Genomic DNA, 21427 nt, shown 5'->3' on the forward strand with positions numbered 1-21427 from the left:
GTGGCAGCGCCCCAGCCATGGGGGCATTTTAGGTAACTCATAAAATCTAAGCAATCGCTCCCCCTACCCCCGCCCAGGCGTAGAGGCTGGTTTTCGTGTGTCCTTACAAAGGAAGCTAAAACACGGCCCCGCGTCGTCCTCTCCTCTATGCAATGTCTGCAAAGCGCACTGACAGCGTTTTGGGGGCCGCTCTCCACACAGGGCCGCCGCACGCTAGGCCGGCCTTCCCCGAGCATTTGCACCAGCTGGGCCGCTCCTCTCCCTGACTCTTTCATGACCTCCTGAGATTGGCCTCGCGACTGGACTCTCCGCGGAAGCACCTCCCTCGGTGCTCGGCCCCCGCACGCTGCCGCTCCCCTCCTGCTCCCAGGGGCGGCCCCGCGGCGAGCGCCGGACGCGCGCGGCCCCGCCGCGGGGGGCGGCGACGGGGGCGCGCGGGAGGCTTCCGGCGGGGGCGCGCGGGCGGCGGGGCGGGGCCGGAGCCGGGGGCGGGGCCGGGACAGCAGCGCCCCCCGCCGAGCGGCGTGCAGGCACCGCCCCCGCGCGCCGCAGTCCCCGCTGGAGCGTCTCGCCACTGGCCGTGGCCGTTACTGTTGCCTCCGCGCGGCTCTGGCGGCGGCGGCGGCTCCCGAGGCTCGCGGAGGGCAGCGGGCCGATCCTCGCCCGTGGCCGCCTGGAGCAGCCCAGCGCTGGGACCGGGGAGGCAAGACGGCGGCGGTGGAGGCGGCGGGTTGTGCCCGGCCCCCCTCCTCTACGCCTCCAGCCCCCGCGCTACTGCGGACTCCTGGCAGCCCCCGGGCGGCGGCCGAGGCGGCCAAGCTGACGGCCGGGGATGGCGAGATAGCGGCGCGGGAGCGGCTTGTGAGTACGGGGAGCGGGTGGGCGCGGCGCGAGGCGCGGGGAGTGGGAGCCGCAGAGCCTGGAGCCCAGTCCCGTGGGCGCGTCGCCGCGAGCGCCCGGCGGCCCGCGGGGGGCGGGGGGCAGCGCTCCGGCCGGCTTCGGCCCGGGTGTCGGGGAGCGTCCGAGAGGAGTGACCGGGAGCGGGGGGTGGGGCGCTCCAGGTCGCGCCGCTCTCCAAGCACCCTTGGGCCACCCTCGGCTCCCAGAGGACGCCGACTCCCCGGCTGCGAACTTCTGCCCACGTAGGGCAGCGAGTTCTGAGGCCACAGGCTACCTGGGGGATGGGAACGAGCTTGAATTTTTATTTTTGTTAAGGGATGTAATCAACCAAGTGATTTCGTGTCCCCGTGCCTCAACTTTTCATTAAACTAGTTCTCTGTCCCTTCCGTATTCATGGTGTATTTGATTCACCTGTATTTTATGTGCTTGTTTCCGAAGGCGCTATACTGATGAAAACCAGTTAAAGAGTTGGCGATCAAAGTTAGGCTTCGTAAAAGATGACACTTTTAATGCGTCATTTCAAAAGACAGAGCAGGAATCCTGAGTTGTGTCTGACAGAAAACTGTGCTTCAAATGCTGTGAATTTACGCCTTGAATAACATGATTCTGGCCTCCACCGTCCGCGTCCCCACCTTTGGCTACCAAAAATATGAGGTGTTTTATTTGCGGTTGGGTACCTGTGTGCTCCTTTTTGTATGGGTGTGTTACTGCAGTCAAATATTGATATAGCATATATACTGATACTGAATGGCGTTTGTATGGAAATGAATTTTTTGCATTTTTTAATGTGTTCTTTTAAGATACATTCTTCAACAGATAGGTTTCAGTTTAAAGTTTGCCTTCTGATTTGTTCGTTTTCACTTTCAGATTTGTCTTTAATTAAAAGAAATTTGCTTGGATTAAAATTAAGTGACTTAGTAGTATCATTTAGTCAGGGGTCCAAAAATGATTCTTAAATTAAATTTAAAGCAAATTCCCCTCCCCAGAAGAGAAAAATTAAAGCGTTCGTTTAGTGCAAATGATGCTTGCCCCTTCCCTTAAATGCTGATTTTGCCACAGATCTGAACTCACATTTCACTAGAATCGGAGGGTTCCTTGTCTAAGCCTGGCAGGGGAAAGGAAACCTAAGTATAGCGTGTGTGTTTTTAAAAACACTGTCCTCTTACTTGTTTCTTACGTTGACTTTCTGTTTTAGAGCCAAGGGGAAACTGTTGATTTGGAGGCTTCATTAGGTAGGTACAAGCTCGATTTAGATTTCCCTTCCAAGGGTTGAATTGAGGCTTATTTGCTTTGTAATAGGTGAGATCACAAGTGCTTCTCTCTAGTTAGTGGAGACTGGGATTCTTTTCTGGGAAATAAGGATCAGGAACTTCGCTGTTGAAGAGAACAAACTTTTGTGATTTTTGAAAGCTTTTGCTTATTGATGGTCCTCACTGAATAATATGTTGGCAATAGTATAACTTATTATAACATTAAGATTTATCATGTTAATTTGTGGGGCAGGCAACCTATGCACGCTGTAGAAGATTCAGTATGTATAAAAAGCTATAGAGTGGAAAGTATACCTCCCTCCCCCCGCCGCCAGACCTCACTGCACCCTGTTCTCCCCAGGACCCAGGGTTACTAACTCCTGTGTATATCTTTCCAGATAAAGCCTATGCTAGTGTAAACATTTTGTATGTGTTCTTTTTATTTGTGTTTCCACAAATGAGGACGCATTGTATACTCTGTACTGCACCAGCTCCCTGCCCTCCCCTCCCCGCGGAGTACTAAATCTTGGCAGTCTCTACATCAGTACCTAAGAGCTGTCTCATTCTCTAACAGCTGCTGAGTACCATTAAGGATGAACCGTAATTTATTTAACCTCTTCTTCATTGCGGTAGGTTCTTTCTACTATTTTGCTCTAGAATTATTGTAAAACATTAGTTTTTGAGGTTTGTAAGTGGATTTCAGTTATTCCCAAAGGGCCAAAGGCAGTAGTAACTTACTTCTTTGCATCATGTCCAGGAAATAAATGCCCCTTCTCTCCAATGTACACCCTTTCCTTTTATATAATTTCAAAGCAATCCATAAGGATCTTTGGTGTCTTTGTGGTGAAGCATGAGACATCAAGGCCAGTTACTAAGGTCATATTCCCTGATTAACACCTTAGCTCTTTGTTTCAACAAAAGAAATAAAAGAATAGATATAAATTGTTAAGAATAATCTGTAAGAGGGCTTCCCTGGTGACGCAGTGGTTGAGAGTCCGCCTGCCGATGCAGGGGACGCGGGTTCGTGCCCCGGTCCGGGAAGATCCCACGTGCTGCAGAGCGGCTGGGCCCGTGAGCCATGGCCGCTGGGCCTGCGCTCCGCAATGGGAGAGGCCACAACAGTTAGAGGCCCGTGTACCGCAAAAAAAAAAAAAAAAAAAGAATAATCTGTAAGAAAAATTCTTAAGAGTTTGAAAATTTTGAACATGGAAAAGAGGCTCGTACCTTTGATTAAGTTGAAGATAAAGGCAGTTTATCAGTTGTAAAACTTGTTTGCCATTAGACACTAACATCCCTGCCTTCTGTAGATTATCACCAGTATCTCATATTTTAATGTTGCTATAGTATGGTTATAAATTGTACACTTTGGGAGAAGGTTATTCATAACTTTTAAGAGGGAGTATGCTTTTAGAAAGTATTTGGCCCTTTTAAATTAAAATTTGAGGTCTCTTAGAGTGCTTTTAAAACAGTAAATTGTAAAAGTAAGACTAATGCTAGCTAGCACTTGAACCAAATACAGTATATAATTTGAGTATTAGCCAATGTTAAGCTTTATATTTCCATTATGCTTATTTCTGAGAATGATTTTAGGACTAATGTAAGAAACTGTACTGTAATAATCTTTTTTTTTTAACTGACCAAACAAATCTTTTCACATTTAAGGTGTTTTCTTTTTCCTTTGTTATTCAGTACCTGTCGTTGTGCTACAAAACTGCTAATATTGCATCTGTTATATCCCAGGCAACTTTTTAGCAACTAAGAATATAGCAGTGCACAGGACAGACAGATCCCCTTCTAATGAGTTCACATCTTAGTGAGGGAGGTGGATAAAAAGCAGAGAAGCAATAAAGGCAGTAATATCAGAGAGTGATAAGTGCTAGACAAGTGATAAAATAGGTTTGCTGTGGCAAACAGGGGCAGGGTAGGGGCTGCTGTTTTAGACTGAGTGGCCCTGGAAGCCTCTCTGAGGTGGAGAGATTTGAACTGAGCGTTGAGTGTGTTTTTGGAGAATGGTGACTCAGGCAGAGGGAACAGCACATGCAAAGGCCCTGCAGTGGGGCTGAGCCTTGCACGCCAGAGGAACAGAGGGCCGCCTGTGTGGCTGGTATTTATGATGAAAAAGTGGCTGGCAGGAGAGGGCAGGCACTGGGATTAGTGTCCTGTGTATTTGCATATGTCAAGGCACATTTATAGAAGTGGGAAGGAGACCTTGGGTGGTGGAGTTCCTCCACCTGCTGGAAGCTCCAGGAGGGCAGGCACGGATCTACTTGTTCCTCATTGCTTCCCCCGTGCCAGGAACAGCCTTGGTCAGAATGGGCTGTGAATATTTATAGAATTAATGAATAATTAGAGAGTTTAAGAAATAATCTTGCCTGGTTTGGGTCAAAATACCTAGATTTGGGAGTCTTTTAGTTGAGTTTTCCATCTTGGCTCTGGCCCTTGACATTACCAAATCTGGTCTACTGTTAGCACATCCTCTCAAATTGTTGCTTTAAGTCAGTTGCATTTGATTTCTATTCCCTGAAATTAGAGTATGAAGCCTTAAAAGCATGCCTAATTTTCCAGGACATTATAGTGATTTCTGAGTAATTTAGTTAGAAGTTCCATCTTTGATTTTCGTGGATTAGCCATTTGCCTAAGGGTAAAAATTTCAGAGATGCCTTTTTTGGTATAGTGAATGTTTGAACCCTTTTGGGCAGATGACCGACTAATGAGCACATAAAATGTATGTATTTTATGCAGGTACTTTTATTCTCACAGGAAGAATGTGTGTGTGTTCTATTTTAGGGAGTATCAGGAACTGTGGTATTTCCTCTTCCCAACTTCTAATCTGTTTGTCATTCTAAATATATGTTCCTTTATATTAACTGAAAGCTTGGGAAATGAGTTTTGTGCCAAGCAATTGTTGTAGATGCCTAATTAGAATCTGTTGTTTTTTTCTTAACTGTGACTTTTGAGGTCCTGTTCGACATCAGGAGTTGTGATCTTGCAGAATGAGGGGGGTTGATTTTTTATTTCCTATCCTAATTGGTTGATACCTGAACCCAATAAGTTGTTCCCATGGAAGATAATTTTATCTTCCAGCATCCTCTCTTAAGCTCTGTGCACATGCTATGTAAAGGATGGATTCTGTGACTCCAAAATCTTAAATCAAGTTACCTTTGATTTTCGTCACTCTCCTTGCAGTGAAAGGTCTTCAGGCAAATTGCGGAAGCCCATAAGCATCTGTTTTATAGGTCACCGGTACATTGAGGCTTAGATGCTTGAGTTAAAGTACTTTTACTACTACCTTTACCTTTCCTTTGTGAACTACAGAGATGCAGCAGTTCCAGATTTGTCTTACATTGCCTAAAATTTGCGACCCATGCATTCCTTACCAGTCCTTGCTGCTCCTGTTGCTCGTGTGAGCAAAGGTTGTGTTTATCAAATACTGTTTTAGGCTTTTATGTTGGAAGTTGAAGAAAACCTTCTGGTGGGTGAAGTTTTCATGTACTTTTGCAGAGAGGTGAGAAAATCTTGCCTCTTCCCATTCTTCTGGTTTGCAGGGCAGGTACAGAGGAAGACTTGGAATCAGTATGTGCCTGTAGCTGAGAATCTTTATCTGTATTATTAAGTGGCAGTATCCTGGAAGACCACAAGAAGGCGCTAACACTCCCATAAAGTGTGTGGCTCTTCCCTAAGGGTGACTTGGGATACTGAGGCCCCTTGCCTTCTTCTCACTGCTTGCAGGAGCAGGCTTCTCCAAGGAAACCCTGGATCGGAGGACAGTTGAAACAGTGGTGGTGGGAACATGTGGTGGAAAATAACAAGTGGTGGCAGAAGTAATGCTTCCCATTTCTCATATTGAAAATGCTGGTGGGGCAGTGAATTGTAGACATTCTGTAGACAGAATGTGCCTTTGAATTGGGGATGAGGGTAAGCTGGAGAGAGGTGAGACTCCACCATCACGACTGAGTGCTGCAGCCGCCAGCGTGCCACCTTAAAGCTGGGTGCCAGCCTTCCCAGTCCCAGGCTTGGAGACCTGCCGCCACACCAGTGGGTCCTGTTTCATGTTTCATGCTGTAGTATTTATAGTGCAGTTCAAAAGTGAAGGAGGCAAGAACATCTTAGGATCCCTTTCAAACACACAGTTAAAATTGGGAGCATAAGTCTTCATCTAACACGAACCTTATCCTGTATCATTCCTTGAAGTTACCTGGATCACCAAAGTTTTACTGTAGATGTAAAATTTGGGAGGAAGGGGCTGAGAGCTTCATTCTGATTTCTAAGGAAGGACTATATATAGTCCTGTATATAACTTAAAATGCAAAGCATTTACGAGTAATAGGAGCTTAAGCATTCAGACAAAACCAAAGAAAGTATAGAATTTAAGGGCCAGAAGGGGCCTCGGATCATCTGGTCAACTTTTTTAAGTTTACTGATAAACCAAGCCCCAGAGGTGTTCTAATTTGCCTAAGAATCCAGTAGTTCCAGACTGGTGTTTGTAACCACGATTTGCTGATTCCTAACTGCAGGGTTCTGAGCTCCCCTCTGGAACAGCAGGAAATTTGTGGGGTTCGTTGCTGTGTCTCCGTAGAACAGTGCCCAGCCCAGATATTTGTTGAATAAATGAATACGTAAGAGAATTTTGAGAACTTAAGATTGCACATTAGCTATAAGATAATACTTATAAAATTTGAAAGAATACATGATTTCATGAGTTTCTTTTCTTGTTAAACAATAGAGCATGTTGCTATTAAAGCCCAAACTATTAAGCTTAATATTAGCCAGATGGACAAATGAAGATGTGTTTTACTTACTAGCTTGGCAATTTTCAGAACCTGATGTCACTAGATCTTGTAATATTCATTCTGTTCAGTCTGCTGGGATCCGGTGTCATTTAAGTTTTATATTTTGTATTTGAAAACATACGTACTTTAAAATTTAGCATTTGTTGTCTGAATTGTTTGCTATTTTTCTAGATATGTTTTATCAATAGTTTCACTATTATTAAAACTTAGAGCCATATAGGGATTTGGTTGTTTACAAACAAATCTAGCTAACCATTAGGTTTTTGGGGATTGTCACTTTCAAATGCTGCTGGTGGGTGTTTCAATTGTTATAACTTTCCAGGAGGGCAATTTTGTTTATTACTCACCGAAAGCCTCAAAAATGTGCCATGTCCCTTAGTCAGGCATTTCCACCACTAGGAATTTAAACTAAGGAAAAAAAAATAAAGTGTGTGCACAGAGACCAGTCTATAGCAGTGGTCCTCGCCTACGCGGTGCCTGTGGGCACCGTATTCCTGTCAGTAGCTCTCTCCCTGCACAATGATTCTTCACTTGGCGGGAAGTCCACATAGTGGGGTGTCTCAAATTGCGAGGGGTGGGGTGCTCCCCCAAGCTTGGAAACTCATCTCCAGATTCTGGTGACCTCCACTAAAAGTACACCAAAAACCCAACCTTTAGTTTGCAAAAATGATTTTTGTAGCTTTGTTTATGATAGTTATAAGCTAGAAACAACTTAAATGCTCAATAATAGGGAGATGGATTACATAAATTGTGGTATTATATATCAATACTTGTAATGAAAAACCCTTTCTTCATTGACAGTGAGGTAAGAAGTATTTATTGATTTGGAAAGGTACTCAAAATTTGTAAACTGAAAAAGCAGATTGCAAGACAGCACGTGTAAGTGGATCTGAGGTTTTTTTGTTTGTTTTTGGAGAAAGGCAGAGCGAGCGAGCAGGAGTGTGCAGTTTTCTACCTGTTGTGTAGGAAAATGCCGGGAAGACTGTACACCAGGTGTTAGGTGAGAATATCTCCTTGTGCTGAAATTACAGGTGACCACTATTTTTATTTTCCTGAATTTCCAACATAAGGAGCATATTATGTAGTAAAGAGAATGAGAGCAGCTTCCTTTTTTCATTTACTGGTTAGGCAACCCACAGAACTTGGACAAGTTCTGTGTCTGATTTCTTACCTGTAAAAGGGAATAATAGTGTCCACCTCATCGTGCCTGTGAGTAGTATGTGTTAGATAAATGTAACCTTTCCCTCACTATTCTGTTATGATTAAGGCCAATATTCCTACTAATATAGGATTTCTAAGCAGAATAACATATAAACTGTTGTAAGAAGCACTTTATGACATTCTGACAAAATATTTCACTGCTTCTGGTCACTGAGAAATATTTTGTTGAGTTATTATTTACTTTAAAACTGAAATGCTTTCCAGTGCCAAGAAATTTTATTTTGAATCAAAAGCTTTTTTTTTTCCCTTTGTTTCCTTCTGTTATCGGTTTCCGTAGTTCTGTATGATACGTTCTCAAAAGTCAGGGTCCGATCTTTTTTCCTTTTATAGAGTTGTTAAAATGAAATGTGATTCATTCATTCAGCAACTATTAAGGGCCTTCCCCACCCCCCCCCACCCCCACCCCCCCCCCGGGCAGCAGGTAGGCATCAGATATGCAGCAGTGGGCAGGGCAGACACGCCCCCACTACTTGCATGACAAGGAAAGTGACCAGAGCACTTCAGGGCCAGGAGGCACACCCACTCAGTAAAAGGTGTGTTACAGCAGCTGACAATCAAGTGGGCCTCATTTCCTCTCCTGCGATTTTAAAAGAAAGTATGTTGTGATGTTACTTATCAATGAACACAAACATTGCCTCTTGCTTGTTCTACCAAGTACACGAGGAGCAGACTAGGTTATTTCACCTTGACATTTACTGATGATTTAGTGATGACTTGCATTATATATCTGTGAGAATATCCTGGGCTAATAGTATTAAAATTGCTACTGTGTATCCTCTGTGAAGGGTATGCCTTTTTGAGATTATCTAGTGTAAAATTACTGCTGTGGGTTCCTACTAATACACTTAGGGTGGATAGAATTTATCGGTACCCCATTTGAGATATTCCAGCACGTGGTCTCACTGAGGATGAGGGCAAAAAGCCTGCAGTTTACGGTTTCCATTTGACGGTATATAAGAATACATTAATTTTGTAATTTGTTCCTTGTGTAGGGACAGTTTTGGCAGCAGCTGTAAATGTTTTGATGTAAAGTACACCCTCAGTTTTCATGAGAAGTGTCTCGGGACCTTTATGACAAATACTGACCGTGTATTTTATTTCCCTGATACAGCCTAATAAAAGAAGACAGTGTCATAAATCATTTTTTCTTGTTCCTGTGTAGAAAGAATGTAGAAGTCATGTCACAGGTTGGAGCCACTAACAAAGCCAACATTTTATTCTTTCTTTATCTCACATTTTTTCCATCTACACCATTGCTTTCCATGGCCTATTCCACTCCACTGGCCTCCACTGGAACCAGCAATTAGCTTTCTTTTTTTTAGTGGTGGTGGGGGGATCTCTTTTCACAAAGAAATACCCTTTATCTCTCTTGAGATGTACTGAGTATGTAATAGTAAAGGGAGAGCAACCAAACTGTGTTGACCTGCAGACCTTAGGCTGTTGTCTAGACGTAGAGTTTAGCCAACTTACCCTTTCTCAAATGCAAGCTTCAATAAAAGTACAGGTGACTCTGTTTTGGAACTTTTCAGCTCACTTACGAATAGTCAAAGTTGTGATTGCTGTACTCACGCATTCCATGGGCTGTATTGCAGGGATCAAAAACTCAAATGCTTACAGGGACAGAAGAGGTCACAGACATTGCTGAGTGGGGTCTGATCTGCCTTTTGTCTTTATGCTTCTGATAAAAACATAAGGAATATTTTACTTCCTAATCCTACTACAAGATAGACAACACTGATAGTCTAGATGAATGGTAACTGAAATTTCTCTCAGTTTTGGGGACCAATAAGGAAAGACACAGAGGAAGGTTGGATCTGGAGCAACCTTGAGCTGATGTGAGCTGAGTTTTGAAGGGCGAGTTGGTGTTTGTTAAATGGACAGGGAGGAGTGGAGTGGGAAGGACATTCTGGGTAGAGGGTAAGGTGTCAGTGACACAGAGGACAGCAGAGCCTGCCGCGTTTGTTGGGACTCGAGCACAGAGCCAGTGTGGGGCCAAGGGCAAAGGTAGGTGGGACTGAAGTTAGGCAGCTTGGAACAGCAGAGAGCCTCATGCCATGCTGACAGCTGGCACCTTCTCCGTAGACCAGGGAGAGCCATGGAAAATTTCAGGCATGTGAGACCGACGATTCAGAAGGGGCCCTCCAACTTGTGTCATGGAGGCTTGGGAATCCAGAGACCAGGGAGCAACCTGGCAGGAGTGCAGACCGAGGGGAAGAAGCCCCAACAAGGCCCCAGCCAGGCCCGGCCCTGGAAGTTTGTCTTTACTTTCCTAATAATGTTGAGGCGTTATTTCCTAATAATGACACGTGCAGCAGTAATGACTCTGCTCTTCCTATGCTTAGTCCATCATGCCCTTTTCTTAAAGCTTTTGATTAAACTCAAATGGTGAGAAAGCATTCAATGTGTTTAAAGCTATCAAACACAGATCTACTGATGCCTTACCCTTACGTTGCTAAAAGTTTGAGAGATCCTAAGTGTGGATGGTTATAAAACAGGGAGTAGGTGAAGTGGGAGTAATGAAGTAGCCGCTTGAGCTAAAGATATTGGTCAGAGGACACAAACTTTCAGCTATAAGATGAATAAATTCTGGGGATCTATAGTTAATAATACGGTATTGTATACCTGAAATTTGTTATGAGAGTAAATCTTAAGCATTTTTACCACACATGGAAAAGAAAACTGTGAGGTGACAGATGTCTTATTAACTTGGTTGTGGTGATCATTTCACAGCGTACATATACACACGTCAAATCATCATGCTGTATACTTCAAGTCCAATCAATTTTATTTGTCAGTTGTACCTCAGTAAAGCTGGGGAAAAACAATAGGGAGCAGGTTGCACCTATGGAGAGAAGGGATAAGAATACTTTGAGTAAGGTTTATATTGAAGCAAGAATTTATAATAATTTGGACAGTAATAAAGACAACAATAATAGCTTATGTTTCATATTAATAATACTTTAATGTTAGATTACCTGTTTACTCATTTTTTAGACTAAAAATGAATCCCTCAATTTTAATACCACCAGAGGACCGGATTTTAGATATTATGATAAAATGAGGAGACAAGAGAGTTGTCCCTCTTCTTGTTATTTTGGCAGTTACATTACATTATTGGCCCATTTCACTAACCAGTCTTTTGTGTTTTTCCCACACGCTGCTGTTAAGTCATATCTCCTCCAAACTGTATTTGTTTATCTTCTGTGTGTTATTGTCATCATCATAACCATTTTATTTGGGACCCTGAAATTATCAATGCTAAATTTATCTTATTGGATTAGTTTGTTAGATTAATTTGTTAGCATCCTCATTATTATGTGCAATATATTTGCTACTTTGCCCATTTTTTGGTCCACAAATTTGAGAAATGTGATTCCTGTATCTTCCTCCATTTCATTAATGAAAATGTTAAGAAAAACAGAACTCTGTCACATCTGTCCATAATCTTCATCCAGGTTGGCATCATCAATTAATTAGCACCCTTTGAGTAGCATTGATCACGTGGTGAAAGAGCCCCCTTCATTCTTTTTTATGCAACCTTCATCTTGCTCATAAACATCTTTCAGACGTCAGGAAAGGTCTTCTTCAAAGCCAGACACTTCATGTCTGATTCTGATGCTGGCTTTCCCAGTTCATTGGCCTTGTCAATTTGGGGGTGAGGTGGGGCTGGGGTATGTTGGATTAGGGTTCCTTTCCTAATGCGTTCTGTAATCTTATCCAGGATCAGTGTCAGGCTCACATGTTTCTGGTCTGTAGAATCTGCTGTCTTGATAAGATGCCCATTTCCAAGATAGTTTTGACAAATGATAGTTATTTCAGGTTCTGTTGTATTTTTCATTCTCTGTTCCGTCTTATGTAGAAGACTCAAGTGAACGTTAGGTGAATGCTGTGCTTCCACATACTTAGAAGACCTTGTAACCCTGGTCAAATGCTAAAGATTTTATTTTAGTTTTTGGGTTTTTTTTAGAAGCATTTGTATTCTAAAATGATGCTTAGGATTTTTAGATCTGGGATTGAATAATATGACCAATCAAGAAAAGGCCATTCAGTGGGGCTTCCCTGGTGACGCAGTGGTTAAGAATCTGCCTGCCAATGCATGGGACATGGGTTCGAGCCCTCTTCCAGGAAGATCCCACATGCTGCAGAGCAGCTAAGCCCGTGTGCCACAACTACTGAGCCTGCTCTCTAGAGCCCACGAGCCACAACTATTGAGCCCGTGTGCCACAACTACTGAAGCCCTTTTACCTAGAGCCTGTGCTCCACAACAAGAAAAGCCACTGCAGTGAGAAGCCCACACACTGCAATGAAGAGTAGCTCCCCTTGCTGCAACTAGAGAAAGCCCACGCGCAGAAACAAAGACCCAGTGCGGCCAAAAATAAATAAATAAATAAATAAATTTATTTAAAAAAGAAAAAGAAAGAAAAAGCCATTCGAATTCTTTTGGAGAACAGAACTTTCAGATTCCAGCCCTAAAGAATGTTAAGAAAACATTCGGGTACAGTTTGGTCAATATCTGTGCCCTGAAATATATGTCTTCAAACAGTTTATATTTTGAGATTATTTCAACAGCAAGGCAAGAATTTTTTCATGCCCATACATTTTGAAACAGGTTGTTAACTGGCGCCCCAGGAATTCTATTGGGCCTGCAAATGTGTTTTGTTTGGCCCACATACTGTTTTTTTGAAAAATTGGAATTAGTTGCCAGCATTTAAAAATAAGGTGATTTCCAAAAATAAGCTCAAAATGGATTAAAGACCTAAATGTAAGGCCAGACACTATCAAACTCTTAGAGGAAAACATAGGCAGAACACTCTATGACATAAATCACAGCAAGATCCTTTTTGACCCACCTCCTAGAGAAATGGAAATAAAGACAAAAATAAACACATGGGACCTAATGAAACTTAAAAGCTTTTGCACAGCAAAGGAAACCATAAACAAGACCAAAAGACAACCCTCAGAATGGGAGAAAATATTTGCAAATGAAGCAACTGACAAAGGATTAATCTCCAAAATTTATAAGCAGCTCATGCAGCTCAATAACAAAAAAACAAACAACCCAATCCAAAAATGGGCAGAAGACCTAAATAGACACTTCTCCACAGAAGATATACAGACTGCCAACAAACACATGAAAGGATGCTCAACATCTTTACTCATTAGAGAAATGCAAATCAAAACTACAATGAGATATCATCTCACACCAGTCAGAATGGCCATCATCAAAAAATCTAGAAACAATAAATGCTGGAGAGGGTGTGGAAAAAAGGGAACACTCTTGCACTGCTGGTGGGAATGTGAATTGGTACAGCCACTATGGAGAACGGTATGGAGGTTCCTTAAAAAACTACAAATAGAACTACCATATGACCCAGCAATCCCACTACTGGGCATATACCCTGAGAAAACCATAATTCCAAAAGAGACGTACCAAAATGTTCATAGCAGCCCTATTTACAATAGCCCGGAGATGGAAACAACCTAAGTGTCCATCATCGGATGAATGGATAAAGAAGATGTGGCACATATATACAATGGAATATTACTCAGCCATAAAAAGAAATGAAATTGAGCTATTTGTAATGAGGTGGATAGACCTAGAGTCTGTCATACAGAGTGAAGTAAGTCAGAAAGAGAAAGACAAATACTGTATGCTAACACATATATATGGAATTTAAGAAAAAAAAAAATGTCATGAAGAACATAGGGGTAAGACAGGAATAAAGACACAGACCTACTAGAGAATGGACTTGAGGATATGGGGAGAGGGAAGGGTAAGCTGTGACAAAGTGAAAGAGCGGCATGGACATATATACACTACCAAACGTGAGGTAAATAGCTAGTGGGAAGCAGCCGCATAGCACAGGGAGATCAGCTTGGTACTTTGTGACCGCCTGGAGGGGTGGGATAGGGAGGGTGGGAGGGAGACGCAAAAGGGAGGGGATATGGAAACATATGTATATGTATAACTGATTAAATTTGTTATAAAGCAAAAAAATAAAATAAAATAAAATTAAAAAAAAAATAAATAAATAAAAATAAGGTGATTTCACATTAAAGAAAAAAAACCCTGCATTTCTGGCTGTTTTTGAAAACCTTGAAAGTCTGTGACTACACTGGGCACGTGTTCCTAACCGGTGGTAATACAAGAGTTAGGCGCTAGCTGGAGGCTGCCCACCACAGCCCTCCCGTCCTCCTCACTGTGTTTCCTGTAGCCAGCGTCACCCCTTTCATCGGCCTGGCCCTCAGGGGATGTCTGGGCTTACACCTGCTGAGTCAAGAGCTAACCAATCGGAAGTGTATGTTGAGTTTGGAGGAGAACAGTAAGATGGTAGCTGTTTGCTGTTTTGTTTCCTGACATCGACTGCCTGACCTTTGTCCTACTGTAATGGTTGGAAGGGCTTGGTAAAGCAAGTGGTATTTCTGTCAGGAATGGCACTCAGCTGGGCAGGGTTGGGGGAGCAGCATTCCTGCTCACATTCTAGATATCCGAGTTCATAGATGTGACAAGCAAGGTGTCCTGAGAAGAAAACAGCTATAAATTTCTTATGACATTTAAAGTGGAGCAAGTAGGCCCTGGGTCATACCTGTGTGGTTTTAGAGATGTGAGGGGATTTGCCTGAGGTCTCATGCCTGCCACCCAGTCAGTGGTGGAATGGAGACTGGAGCCCTGGATTCCTGACTCCACTTCAGTGAGTTTTCTGCTCCACGTTTTTCAGTTTAGTGTAATAGTCTAGAGATGAGATTTATAGCCAGATCTGGATTTAAATACAAGTTCGGCCCCTGTCTAGCTGCCGGACATCAAGCAAGCATCAAAAACCTCTCTGTGCCTCGTATTCTGTGTTATAAAAAGGGGGACAATAATGATATGGAACTCCATAGGGTCGTTATAGGGATTAAAATCCAATATTGCGTTTGAAGAACTTAAAGCAGTGCCTTGCCTGTAATAAACAATATGTAAACAGTGCATGGTATCTCAAAAGTAGTATTTATGAATTCTGTATTATGGTAAACTTAGCTAAAACCAGCATTTCAAAAACTCAAAACTATTACATAATTATCAATTTTTTTCCTCTTAGAGTTTAGAAAGGGCATTAAGGATAGTTTTACTTCATCTATTTTGTAAAAAGCCTCCAGCAATTTGATCCAATATTGGTTCTTTATTCATAAATTTATCTGTAGCAGACAGGTGCATTCAAAAGCATAGCATTCAACTTTCTCTTCAGAATGTAAAGAAATAACTGGGTGTTATGAAAATATTTTAAGTCCTTACCAGAGATGTCATTTGGATGGATTTGTTTAATTGACTAAATGAATCTGGAATATGTAGTGCATGTAAAGCCCTCTTAGATGCAGGAATGTTGGAAAGACAAATCTCTGCTGTTAGGGAACTTATAATTAATGGGATATGAGAGTGGGAGGGAGGGAAAGAATAATCTTTGTAATACTTGGTATGATATGGTAAATGACCAAAGTGGAGGTTCCCCACAGTGCAGCAGAAACATGCAGAGACCACCAGTATCTGGATGTGATGGTCTTTGAGAGAGCCAAGAGGCAGAGCTGCCCCAGGGACGGGAGTCGAGGGGCAGTGGGTGTGGCAGCCTCCAGACATTTGGCCTGGAGTTGGGATGAATAATGAGACTGAGATGGAGCTGCTGCTCAGAGCCAGGTGAGTCATTGTGGGAGACGGACTGTGGGGGGCCCCTGCCGGAGACCATGGGATGAATTAAGAACTGATGTGAATGACCTATGCCAGAGATGCTGATAGGGCCTGCCAGAGCAGTGGGAATAGAAGTAGGGGTAGTTTCTAGGGCAGAGAGTCAAGGTGTGTTTTGGAGGTAGAACTGGTGAGTAGGTGGGAGGGGTAAGAAGGAAGAGTAGTTGAGTGTGACCCAGGAGAGACTGGTGCCATGAATGGAGATGGCCTTGTCAAGGGGCAGGTTTGGAAGAGAAGGTGAGTTTATTTTGCACATGTGGAGTTTTTTGAGAAATCTGTGAAATATCTCAGTGGATATGTAGCATCAAAATATTTTGTCAAAGCAGAAGCAAGAAGAACTACAGTCCTGCAGCCCTGTGAAAATGAAACCACATTCACAGAAAGATAGACGAGATGAAAAGGCAGAGGGCTATGTACCAGATGAAGGAACAACATAAAACGCCAGAAAAACAACTAAATGAAGTGGAGATAGGCAACCTTCCAGAAAAAGAATTCAGAAGGACCTCGGAAAAGGAATGGAGGCAAAGATCGAGAAGATGCAAGAAATGTTTAACACAGACCTAGAAGAATTAAAGAACAAACAAACAGATGAACAATACAATAACTGAAATGAAAACTACACTAGAAGAAATCAATAGCAGAATAAATGAGGCAGAAGAATAGATAAGTGACCTGGAAGACAGAATGGTGGACTTCACTGCTGCAGAACAGAATAAAGAAACAAGAATGAAAAGAAATGAAGACAGCCTAAGAGACCTCTGGGAAAACGTTAAACACAACAACATTTGAATTATAGAGGTCCCAGAAGGAGAAGAGAGAGAGAAAAGACCGGAGAAAATATTTGAAGAGATGATAGGCGAAAACTTCCCTAACATAGGAAAGGAAACAGCCACCCAAGTCCAGGAAGGGCATAGAGTCCCATACAGGATAAACCCAAGGAGAAACACGCCAAGACACATAGTAATCAAATTGGCAAAAATTAAAGACAAAGAAAAATTGTTGAAAGCAGCAAGGGAAAAACAACAAATAACATACAAGGGAACTCCCATAAGGTTAACAGCTTATTTCTCAGCAGAAACTCTACAGGACAGAAGGAAGTGGCATGACATATTTAAAGTGATGAAAGGGAAGAACTTACAACCAAGGTTATTCTACCTGGCAAGTTTCTCATTCAGATTCGATGGAGAAATCAAAAGTTTTACAGACAAGCAAAAGCTAAGAGAATTCAGCACCACCAAACCAGCTCTACGGCAAATGCTAAAGGAACGTCTCTAAGTGGGAAACACAAGAGAAAAAAAGGACCTACAAAAAAACAAACCCAGGGCTTCCCTGGTGGCGCCGTGGTTGAGAGTCCACCTGCCGATGCAGGCGACATGGGTTTGTGCCCCGGTCCGGAGAGATCCCACATACCACGAAGTGGCTGGGCCTGTGAGCCATGGCCGCTGAGCCTGCGCGTCCAGAGCCTGTGCTCCGCAACGGGAGAGGCCACAACAGTGAGAGGCCCGTGAACCACAAAAAAAAAAAAAAAAAAAACCAGAACAATTAAGAAAATGGTCATAGGAACATACATATGGATAATTACCTTAAATGTGAATGGATTAAATGCTCCAACCAAAAGACATACGCTCACTGAATGGTTACAAAAAGAAGACCCATATATATGCTGTCTACAAGGCACCCACTTCAGACCTAGGGACACATACAGACTGAAAGTGAGGGGATGGAAAAAGGTATTCCATGCAAATGGAAATCAAAAGGAAGCTGGAGTAGCAATACTCATATCAGATAAAATAGACTTTAAAATAAAGAATGTTACAAGAGACAAGGAAGGACACTACATAATGATAAGGGGATCAACCCAAGAAAAAGATATAACAATTATATATGAACCCAACACACATGCACCTCAATAAATAAGGCAACTGCTAATAGCTATAAAAGAGGAAATCTACAAAAACGCAATAATAGTGGGGGACTTTAACACCTCACTAACACCAATGGACAGATCATCCAAACAGAAAATTAATATGGAAACACAAGCTTTAAATGACACAATAGACCAGATAGATTTAGTTGATACTTATAGAACGTTCCATCCAAAAACAGCATATTACACTTTCTTCTCAAGTGTGCATGGAACATTCACCAGGATAGATCACATCTTTGTTCACAAATCAAGCCTCAGTAAATTTAAGAAAAGTGAAATCATATCAAGCATCTTTTCTGACCACAACACTACGAGATTAGAAATCAATTACAGGGAAAATATGTAAAAAACAGAAACACATGGAGGCTAAACAATACATTACTAACTAACCAAGAGATCACTGAAGAAATCAAAGAGGACATCAAAAAATACCTAGAGACAAATGACAGTGAAAACACGATAATCCAAAACCTATGGCATGCAGCAAAAGCAGTTCTAAGAGGGAACTTTATAGCAATACAATCCCACCTTAAGAAACAACAAACATCTCAAATAAACAATCTAACCTTACGCCTAAAGGAACTACAGAAAGAAGAACAAACAAAACCCAAAGTTAGCAGAAGGAAAGAACTCATAAAGATCAGAGCAGAAATAAATGAAATAGAAACAAAGAAAACAGTAGCAAAGATCAATAAAACTAAAAGCTGGTTCTTTGAGAAGATAAACAAAATTGATAAACCATTAGCCAGACTCATCAGGAAAAAGAGGGAGAGGACTCAAATCAATAAAATTAGAAATGAAAAAGGAGAAGTTACAACAGACACCATAGAAATACAAAACATCCTAAGAGACTACTACAGGCAACTCTATGCCAATAAAATGGACAACCTGGAAGAAATGGACAAATTCTTAGAAAGGTATAACCTTAGAAAGGTATAACCTATATACAATGATGTGTATCAAATGGATAACTAATGAGAACCTGCTGTATTAAAAAAAAAACCAAAAAAACATTAATGAAACACTAAGGGCACTATGAACAAAGAAAGTTTAGGATTTAAATTAGAGGACAGATCAAGTGCTTAGGGATTCCAGTATCATATTTTAGTCTGCCTTGTGCATGCAGGAGAATAATACTGAAATTCAACCTTTGCTGTGTTATAAGAATCTAGCTTATGTTTTTCTGAATGTCCTAGGAATTTTTTGTACACTGTCATCCAGATTTTTTGTTTCTCGGGATCCTGACATTCCTCTCTGTCAGTTTTGGTCATCATTCCAGTGAGGATTTCCCTGTTCATTCAAGAGCCTGTTCCTTATCAACTTCAGCATGTCATAACAAATTGGAGCACATCACTCAGGTGCTTAAAACCCTTCGAAGGCCCCTGCTGCTCCAGCATCAAGTCCCTGCTCTGCCTGGTAGACCAGGCCCTTCCAGTGGCCACCAGCAGTCTGCCTCCATGCCCTCCACAGTACAGCTGAAGACCAGTGACTCCCCAAACCTCCTCACTCCCACAGGCCTTAGGCCTCTCCTCAAACCACAGCTCCAGGGAATGGCTCTTTCCACCCACCAACATTCTCCACTCACCAACGCTTCCCATCTTTCAGAGGCCCCTGGAAACCCCACCCCACCGAAGAGGGACATCCACTCATGTCTCACCTCAGCTCTGCTATAATAGGAGTGACTTCAACAGCCTTCAAGAAATGTCAACAAGCGTCTGTCAGACAAATGAACTTGTTTCTTCCTTCTATCACAAAGGTGAAACACTCTACTATCATAGTAAAGAAACGACCTGAAGAACATTCCTTCTTGTTCAAAAACATGTCAAGAGATTTTTAACATGAAAGAAAGCATGATAAAAGCTCACCTTCAAAAAGAACCAGGAACAGCTTCATTCCCCAGTCCACACTTCCCCATACTCTCTACTATCAAGGGTTATCTTTTTTTTTTTTTTAATTTTAATCTCTTCCAACTGCTAGCCATAAATCTCATTTCCTTATGTAATCAAAATACATTTTCATGTTTATTGGTGATTTACAATGCTTTATTTGTATACTGCTTATTCTATCTTTTGTCTACCTTTTTAATTAGGTATTAATCTGTTCCTTACTGCTCAATTAGAAAGAAATGTCACAATGTGCATATTAACCGTGTTATATACACTGCAAATATATTTCCCAGTTCTCTTACTTTCTAGCGAGGTTTTTGTTTGACTTTCATTAAGTCAGATTTCTCAATTTTGTCCTTTATGATTTCTGACCATAAACTTCTTTCTCATGTGAATATTTTATAAATTGTCACCTATATTGTCTTCAAGTACAATTAAGCCTTTTAACATTTTAAGGTTTAATCCATATAAAATTAATTATGGTGAACAATATGAGTCAGGGGCCCAGCTTTCCCCTCTCCCCACCAAATGCTACCACTTGTCCCAACACTTTTTCTTAAATAACACAGTCCTTCCTCCACTGACTTGAGATGCCATTAGGACCCATTCCTTCTCAACATCCTTGGTGGAACTCCTTTAACCACTGGTCCTTCACCCCACATTCCTTCACTGAACAGCATCCTCTACTCTTGTGGCTTTAACCATCATTTATAACTGATGACTTCTAAATACATATTTCCAGGTATCTTCCCAGTTACTGATTAACCATCGACTGGACAATTCCTTGCTTATATGCACAAATCCACTCAAATGAGGTCCTTCAGGAATGACAAAATATACATTTTTAAAATTTATTATTTATTTTTATCCAGCAGGTTCTCATTAGTTATCCATTTATATATATTCGTCCCCTGTATCGGCAGGTGGATTCTCAACCACTGCGCCACCAGGGAAGCCCAGTCATTAATTTTATACACATCAGTGTATACATGTCAATTCCAATCACCCAATTCATCACATCACCATCCCCACCCCCTTCCGTGGTTTTCCCCCCTTGTTATCCATACGTTTGTTCTCTACATCTGTGTCTCAAATCTTCCCTGCAAACTGGTTCATCTGTGCCATTTTTCTAGGTTCCACATATATGCGTTAATATACGGTACTTATTTTCCCCTTTCTGACTTACTTCACTCAGTATGAGAGTCTCTAGATCCATCCATGTCTCTGCAAATGACCCAATTTCATTCCTTTTTATGGCTGAGTAATATTCCATTGTATATATGTAGCACATCTTCTTTATCCATTCGTCCTTCGATGGGCATTTAGGTTGCTTCCATTTCCTGGCTATTATAAATAGTGCTGAAGTGAATATTGGGTGCATGTGTCTTTTTGAATTATGGTTTTCTCTGGGTATATGCCCAGGAGTGGGATTGCAGGATCATATGGTAATTCTATTTTTAGTTTTTTAAGGAACCTCCATACTGTTCTCCATAGTAGCTGTATCAATTTACATTCCCACCAAGTGCAAGAGGGTTCCCTCTTCCTCTTCTTCACACCCTCTCCAGCGTTTGTTGTTTGTAGATTTTCTGATGATGCCCATTCTAACTGGTATGAGGTGATATCTCATGGAGTTTTGATTTGCATTTCTCTAATAATTAGTGATGTTGAGCAGCTTTCCATGTGCTTCTTGGCCATCTGTATGTCTTCTTTGGAGAAATATCTATTTAGGTCTTCTG

The 21427-nt window shown here is 42.0% G+C and overlaps 1 protein-coding gene across 2 annotated transcripts in view; it reads left to right on the forward strand.

Moving 5' to 3' along the window:
- Positions 1 to 568: 568 nt before the first annotated feature.
- The window catches only part of LIFR (LIF receptor subunit alpha), a 91068-nt gene continuing 70209 nt past the window's right edge, over positions 569 to 21427 (forward strand). The window contains exons 1-2 of one of the 2 annotated variants that reach the window (XM_082621432.1): positions 569 to 861; positions 2096 to 2132. The gene's annotated coding sequence lies outside the window, so the exon portion shown is untranslated. The remainder of the gene's footprint in view (positions 862 to 2095; positions 2133 to 21427) is intronic. The other variant, XM_082621431.1, reaches the window with a different exon arrangement.

This window comes from Mesoplodon mirus, assembly GCF_964341445.2.
Source record: "Mesoplodon mirus genome assembly, chromosome: 5".
Classification (NCBI taxonomy): domain Eukaryota; kingdom Metazoa; phylum Chordata; class Mammalia; order Artiodactyla; family Ziphiidae; genus Mesoplodon; species Mesoplodon mirus.